Genomic DNA, 8,127 nt, shown 5'->3' with positions numbered 1-8,127 from the left:
CATTTAATTTTATAAATTCTCTATTAACAAACTCCATAACTCATAAAATCTTAAATTACCATTCTTTATTCCTTAATCCATTTATCACTAAACTCCCCCACACATAGGTTAAACATCCTTAAATATTTATTATGAGCTATGCCGAGAACTTGTAAATCTTACACCATTGTTAATCTTTAATTAGCTTACCAATAATTAATGATTTTTTGAATTAGTTTTAAATTGATATATTAACACTTTATAAAGATATTTTTATTGAATTTTAATTTTTAAAACTTCATGTAATATATTATTTTGTAAAAGAGAATATTAGATTTCTCTACCTATTTAATTTATAAATTCTATATTAACAAAGTCCATAACTCATAAAATCTTAAATTACCATTCTTTATTTCTTAATCCATTTATCACTAAACTCCCCCACACATAGGTTAAACGTCCTAAAATATTTGTTATCAGCTATGCCCAGAACTTGTAAATCTAAAACCACTATTTATTAATCCTTAATTCGCTTACCAATAATCAGTGATTTTTTTGAATTAGTTTTAAATTGATATATTAACACTTAATGAAGATATTTTTATTGAATTTTTAATTTTTAAAATTTCATGAAATATCTCATTTTGTAAAAGAAAATATTAGATTTTAATAAATTTTGTGAATCATTTTTCGTTGTTATATTGATATATGTTCTGGGTAAAAAATAGAACATATATTTTGATCTCAAGTATCTTGATGAATCTCCTACTCACTCATTCGGAAAGAACTTTCTCAACGCAGGGTCAATGCAGACATTCTATTAAAATATAAAAGTTGTTAAATTTGAACACATTAGGGTTTTGTATATTAGATTCATGATTTGAGTTTCTAACGAAGTTAATTGGATAATATCTTATTTAACAATATTTTCTATTATGTTGTTGAATTTATAAAGAGAAGAAAATTTAGTTTTCCAAAATATCTTTTTATTTTAAGAATTCAAGTTTCAACGTGGGAGATTGGATTTGGATTTTAAATCTGTTATTGGATATTTGTATGGAGTCTTTTTGAAGTTTCAAATTTTAATTTTAAGTTTTGGATTTGGATTTTAAATTTGTTATTGGATATTTGTATGGAGTGTTTTTGAAGTTTCAAATCTTAATTTTAAGTTTAGTATACTAGTTGAGTATTTGAAGAACTCTTACCACAGGCAAATATATTATTTCATTTTTTTGTATTAGGGTATTAAATATTTTATTTTTCATGGTATTTATATCACATTTTTCATGTTTATATGTTCCAATTCCATTTTGTATATTTAAATTTAAAATTGGTTTGAATCTAGTTTGTTGGTAACTTTGTAGATAAGATTTAATGCTAGTTTTAAAACTACTATTTATAAGTGCCCTCTACTATTTATTTCATGGTTGTAATACTTATTTTCTATTTTTTTTTAATTATATCATATGATTCTCATTCTCATTTCTTTAGTCATGATAAGCGACATTCACTAGATTGCATAAGCCATACTCACTCATTATTACCTTAATAGAATACATCTCTTGCTATAGGTTTAAGTGTTCTTACAAGTTTTATTTATCATAGATTAATCATTGTTTGAAGAATTAACCTGATTGACCAAAGTAACCAAGGCATCAGGAATCCCATTCACCAACTTCCTAAGAGAAGAAGGCCCCAACCTCTTGAGAACTTTGCTATTTAGAAAACACAATAATTCCCTTCCTTTTATATACTTCTTTTGCTAGGATAAAATGATGGTTCAAGAGCATAATAGATAAAGTAATGAGTAGAATATTATGAGTCACTTTCCATCTTGTCTCTTACATATGGGAAATGTCATAGTGCATTCTCATCCACTTAACTAGTATTCCATCAAAATTGACTATATTGACTAAAGTTACCAAAGTGTCCACCTAAATCTTTTCACCATTTTCATTTCCTATCATTTGAGTGAAATCTTGATATTTCTAACAATATTTCTTAGAGAATTTTGATTCGTGTAAAGTGTTCTTAAGTTAAGTAAGTGTAATTTCCATTCAAGCTTGTGTGATTAGATTAAAATTTTTGTTTCATGCTTACTTAATTTGGTTCACAGATTTTATTTAGAAGTGACAACCAATCCAACTTAACTCATTACATAATTTAGTGTTCTTAAAGCTTTTGAACTCTATGATTGATATAAAAATCATGTCCTAGTTTAGATGTCTAAACTAGACTAACAGTTTTGACACAATTTCTAGGGAAGTGCATTTTGAGTTAATTATATGAAGAATCTTTCTTAAAACTTTGCATTTTCTTACAAATATAAACCTATAGGACGTGGAGGAGTCAAAGTGATAAGATTAGAGGTAAGAAATTGTTCATTCACTTCAGTTGAGTATTCTCATACCCAATTCATGTCTATATTTTTTTAATTGATTTCTACTTAAATATACTTATTTATACATACATCTAGACATGTAAAAAGTAAGTATGTTAGGCAAAAAAACCTCACTAATAATCAATCCTTAGTTGTAGATTAAACATAAAAGCCATGGTTAGAAAAACAACAATTTAACAAATTGAAAAGATCTAACACTTGTGGAAATACAAGTACTACCGACACATCCAACCAAATAAAAATAAATAAAATAGAAACACCTTCCATAGAAATATTAAGAAATGAATTTCCTCAACCAATATCTGAACAAATAGGAATTCAAAGCGATGAAAAACTTAAAGGGAGTGAACCAATCCCTAAACTAGTCTTTGAAGAACCTAAAAGACCTAAATTAATTACCGAACTGATAGGAGAAGATTTTGATTGGACTGAAGGTTTGTCAAGTTCGTTTGAAGCAAAAATGGTATATAGAGAACATGGACGACGAGTACTCAAAGCAAAACGAAAATGAAAGGAAGAGTGAGCAAGAATTGAAGAATAAACGAAAGCCAAAGAACAGCATAATGAAGTAGAAACATCAACTATAGGAGGGAGAAGACCTAGAGTTGAAAGAGAAGATCAGGCAGAAGAAATTACTTTTGGATTTAAGGGTCGGGAGATTTGGTTTTGAGGCTCTACCTGGGAATTATGAGTGCCATGGAAATTACTTTTGGATTTAAGGGTCGGGAGCTTTGGTTTTGAGGCTCTACCTGGGAATTATGAGTGCCATGGAGCGTTGTGTGACTGTTTGGTTGAAATTGCTGACAACAAGAAGGCAACCCAATTAAAGGGCTGTGTGTAATGTGAAAAGGTAAACTGAATTGTGGGTACCAGACAACCAGTTAGCTCTTCGCTGTAGGTATGTGAAATATAAAGCAGATAGTAGAGAACACAGGGTTTGATGCGAGCTTGAGGCAGTCAGGACTGATCTTTTCTCCAAGAAATTTGTTATTTTGGCTGCTCCGTCGTAGCTCCTTCATGGCTGTGTTAGAGCATTGATGGCAGACTAGGAGAAGAGTTTTGTCTATGTGGAGGTCGAGGCTATTGGCTATCCGCAGCTACGTACAGGCGGGAATGGTGGAGTTTTCCACATGCAAAAGGGACAGGATGGAGTTTTCCACATGGCCGGGGTCTGATTGAAGGGCGGTCCACGTGCTGTACATCGAGAAGGAGTGAAGGTTCTCTCTACGTGTTTGTCTTCGTTTCACGTGATTTGAATTTTCGTGAGGCGGCCCGGCCGTGATGGGACTATTTGTTGTGCGCCAGAGATCTTTATTTCATGGCTTTAAACTGTGTGTGGAGATGTTTAGAAAATTGCTTGAGGTTATAGGTTTCGTCCACATGCATTTGATTTTGATGGGTCGTAATGGTGAGAAATATGCTTCTAGCCAATAAAATTAGAGTATTATTTATATATTAAAATTTTATTTGGACGGTGATGAAAAAGATGATAAACTGTATGTGGAAATGTTTAGAAATTTGCTTGAGGTTATAGGTTTTGTCCACATGCATTTGATTTTGATGGGTCTTAATGGTGAGAAATATGCTTCTAGCGAATAAAAGTAGATTATTATTTATATATTTAAAAAAAAATTGGATGGTGAAGAAAAAGATGATGATTATGATTAAAGTTTATTAATTTTTTTTTTTAAGGATTTTAACTATAAAAAAAAATTGTTATTTGGAATTTTTTATTACATTTTAAGAAAAAGTTAGATATTATTTGGAATTTTTTTATCACATTTTAAGAAAAATTTAGAGGTTGTGTGGAATTTTTTGGAATTTTATTTTATTTTAAAAATATTCAAAAAACATTTTAAAATCAATATTGTTTTGCTAAGTTAAAATAATAAGAAGAATTGGGATGTGAATAATATTTTGAAAATGACAATTATTTTTTCTATATAGAATACTATTTATATATTAAATTTTTATTTTGATGGCGATGAAGAAGAAGATGATGGTTATGATTAAAGTTTATTAAATTAACTTATTTTTGTGAGATTTTAACAATAAAATAAGATATTATTTGGAACTTTTTTATCACATTTTAAGAAGAAGTTAGAAGTTGTTTGGAATTTTTTGGAATTTTATTGTATTTTATAAATATTAAGGAAAATATTCTAAAATCACTATAGTTTTGCTAAGTTAAAATGATAAAAAGAGTTGTGATGTGACAAATATTTTGAAAATGACATCTACTTTTTCTATATATATGATTTTTTTAAGAGAAGGTTTTCTTCATAAACTTGATGGTTTAGGAATTGAGAAACTTCTAATTTCACTAAGGAGCTAATAAGAGTTAGTTCTTATTTTAGCAATATTTATTTTCTTCATTACACTCTTCCATAAAAATTATTTTGGTCTTTTATATTAGGATTGATCACCTTTTTATAATATCTTAATTTTTTGCTCTCCAATTTTTTATAGTACCACATTTTCTCCTTAAATTTTGATATAATAATATTTCTAATTTTATCTTTATTTTGAAAAATCAACCCCTCCCTTATTCCCTAATGGATTAGTTAATATGGCACATCTTCAAGCCATCTCGGCTTTAGGTAAAGGTGGTTTTGCTTAGAGTTTGAAGCAATTTTATGAAAACTCCTTTCTTCCATGTTGTTTAACTTGTTCTAATAATTATGTACCTAATCATAGTTGTGTGGTAAATGGGGTGTAAATAGGGGAAAGGCTTGCTTGTATGAGAAATATAGCATAAAGTATATTTTATTTAGTTTTTAGATTATAGGTTATATAATTCTTTTGGATATGATTTTTATTTCTCCACAACTCTCTAGAGATATTGCATCCCCAAACTTCATGTTTACATAAAATAATGGGAGTAAGAAGTGTGTCAAACAAGATCCTTTACTATCACATATCCAAAGATCCATTGATTTACAATTGTGATGAATATAAATTCTAATATATTTGTACGAAGGAGCTTCCTCCAAGTTCTTGTTTCCATATGTGAAATTATTTTGTAAGTAATATTTTCAGATGTATTATCATGACTTTCATTTTTTCAGTAATAGTCATACCTTGTTTGACTAGAAATCCTCGAGGATTCTTAGTTTCTTGCAAATATCATAGGGACTCTTCACCATAAGAAGAACATCATCGCCATAATGAAGAATAATGATGACTATACTAGAAAGAGTTGAGTCGAAACAACTTTCTTCTTCTTAACAAACTTATAACATTAATAATATGACAAAAGATGTATGAGACAAGGGACAACCTTGCTTGACTTCGATATCATTGGGAATTTCTTCAATGGTAATGCGTTTAAAGAAGAGAATGTTTAAGCTCTTAACGTAATAAATAATAATTAGAAAACTAAAAAAATAGTAATAAAAAAATAAATTAATGTCCACGTAAATAAAATCTTCAATTTCCACCTTAATTTTAAATCATTTTTATATAAAGAAATAAAATAATTGAAAAAAAACCCCTTGGCTACTTAATATGTAATTTGACAAATGGCATGTAAAAATAATATTGTTGATAGTATATGATGTGCAATTCATTTTATGTTTAGTCGACATGTAATTTAACCTAAAATTATATCAGTAATGAAAAAGTATTTTAGCATATAAATAACATATTTCAATTTCATATTAAATAACACAATTTTATATCAATTTTTTAAAGTGTTTTAAATTAAAAAAGAAATGTGTTAAGTAATATATATGAGGGGACATGTAATAATAATTTAATATGTGGAGAGTGTGAATTATAAATAAAATATTTCAATGTCAACTATGTCTATATTATATAAATAAGTGAAAGATAAAATGTCTTATAGTTGAAAGATTTTATTAGTATATTTTTCAAATTAGCATAGATCCATCTTAATTTCAGATCTAATGAAGGCAAAAAGAATCAAATCTTTTAAAATGCAAATTTCTCTTAGTGCAAAACTTAAAAAAAGTTTTGTACCTTAATAAATTTGACACTCCTAAACATTTAATAAATCCATAATTAAAATAAATTTATGACACATTAATATAAATACTATTTATCTTTTAATAAAATTATCATTAAAACATTTTAAATCATAATTATTAAGATGCTAAAATAATTGAAAAATAAAAATTATTTAAAAACTTCTATTAAATTAGTAACCTATCTTTGCCTTAAATTTATATATGCAAATTATTTTATACTTATATTCAAATGGTACAATATTTTCAATAAAAATACAAATTTGGTAAATTGTTGAAAAATAAAGCAATAATAATTATTCTATTTGATTTATCAAATGATTTGAGAAAAGGTTAGATGATGAATAAGATTATTAGTCCCTGCCTGGGACTAACAGTGATCGATCCATCGTTGACCATACATTAACCGGTCTTTTGACCAAAAAAATTGTGAACTATCAAAGTTTAACCAAAGTTTATCTCTGCAAATATCGGTGTAAGAAATTTATAACCAAAGTTGAGAATTGGAGGTCTTATTGAACGCTTCACGTGCCCCGATGTTAAAATGATATCCGGTATAATAGCTTTATCCAAAGTTTCCAAGCATGAGGTTTTCAAACTTTGGTTAAAAGTTTTTTTCCAATCCAGAATGTTTGCAACCATTCAATAAATGCGCAAGAGGGTTTTCAAACTTCAGATATAGGAGAAATACGCGGTGATTGGAAACGGAGGTAGGCGTTCCATCTTTCTTTGGCTTCAGTTGGGACGTGGAGTGTGAGATGAGGCATGCGCTACATGTGTTCATCTTGACTCTCAATCTCTTCTTCCTGTTGTTTTGTTCTGCACTTCTATTAGGATCCACGCCTCCATAAGTACAATATTAGGATGCACTTCGTCTTCCCACCTTGTCACTGCGCTCCATATAACTGTCTATCCTTCAAGGTAAAGAAGAAAGAAAAGTAATGGGTGTCTTCTCCCCTCCGATCACTACGAGACTGGCTCTTAAATGGGTGAGCTTAGGCGTAACCCTTCTCTTCCTCCTTCAATGGGGCGCCCTAGGTGAGCTTAGGCATAACCCTCCTCTTCCTCCTTCAATGGGGTGCCCCAACTGTTGATGCACATGAAGGCATGATGTATGGAGAGGGCTTGCAACAACAACGGTCCTGCGATCCGGGGCGACTGTCTTAATGCCGCGACTATTTGCAAAGGCGGAGAGAGTAGCCATCGGAGAGATGTTGCGAGGAATTGGAAAGAATGTCTCCACAATGCCAATGCCGAGCCATACAGCAAGTTCTCGATCAATCTCAATCATATGATTCAACCATGGAGGACCTCTTCATGGATTCTGAGGCTGCACATAATCAGCACCGCCGCCACCGCGAATCGCGTGGAAGAGAAGAGGAGGAGGCAGAGGAGAGAGCCGCATACCTTCCAGAAACTTGCAACGTCCGCCAGCCTCCCCGCCGCTGCGACGTTCAGCGCCGTTCTCGTAAGTCTTTCTATCGATTGATGAACGCTATTTAATATTAAACTCTAGTAATTAATTCCTGTAGCTGTATGTAGGATGCTGCTGTCATTATTCTGTGGACTAACACATTCTTTCATTTATTCACGATGTCATTTGTTATTGATGTTGATCCAACATCTAGTCTGCCACCTTCGCTGTTGTAAATTATATATATTTCTTCTTAAAACGGGCTAATCCATACTGACTGATGAATCTAATCCATGTGCTAATGGTGTGTGGACAGGTTATTTCGCAATGAGCAGCAGCTTTTAAGT

General features: G+C 30.3%; 1 pseudogene; it reads left to right on the top strand.

Annotated features, from left to right (window-relative positions):
• Nucleotides 1-7,298: 7,298 nt before the first annotated feature.
• LOC149181634 (2S seed storage-like protein pseudogene) lies at nt 7,299-7,869 on the top strand (annotated as a pseudogene).
• The last annotated feature ends 258 nt before the right edge of the window (nt 7,870-8,127 follow it).

This window comes from Pinus tabuliformis, chromosome 3_2 (genome assembly GCF_031772625.1).
Source record: "Pinus tabuliformis cultivar Carrire ecotype Pingquan chromosome 3_2, CPIR1, whole genome shotgun sequence".
Taxonomy (NCBI): Eukaryota; Viridiplantae; Streptophyta; class Pinopsida; order Pinales; family Pinaceae; genus Pinus; species Pinus tabuliformis.
This window is presented reverse-complemented; position numbering and strand designations above follow the sequence as displayed.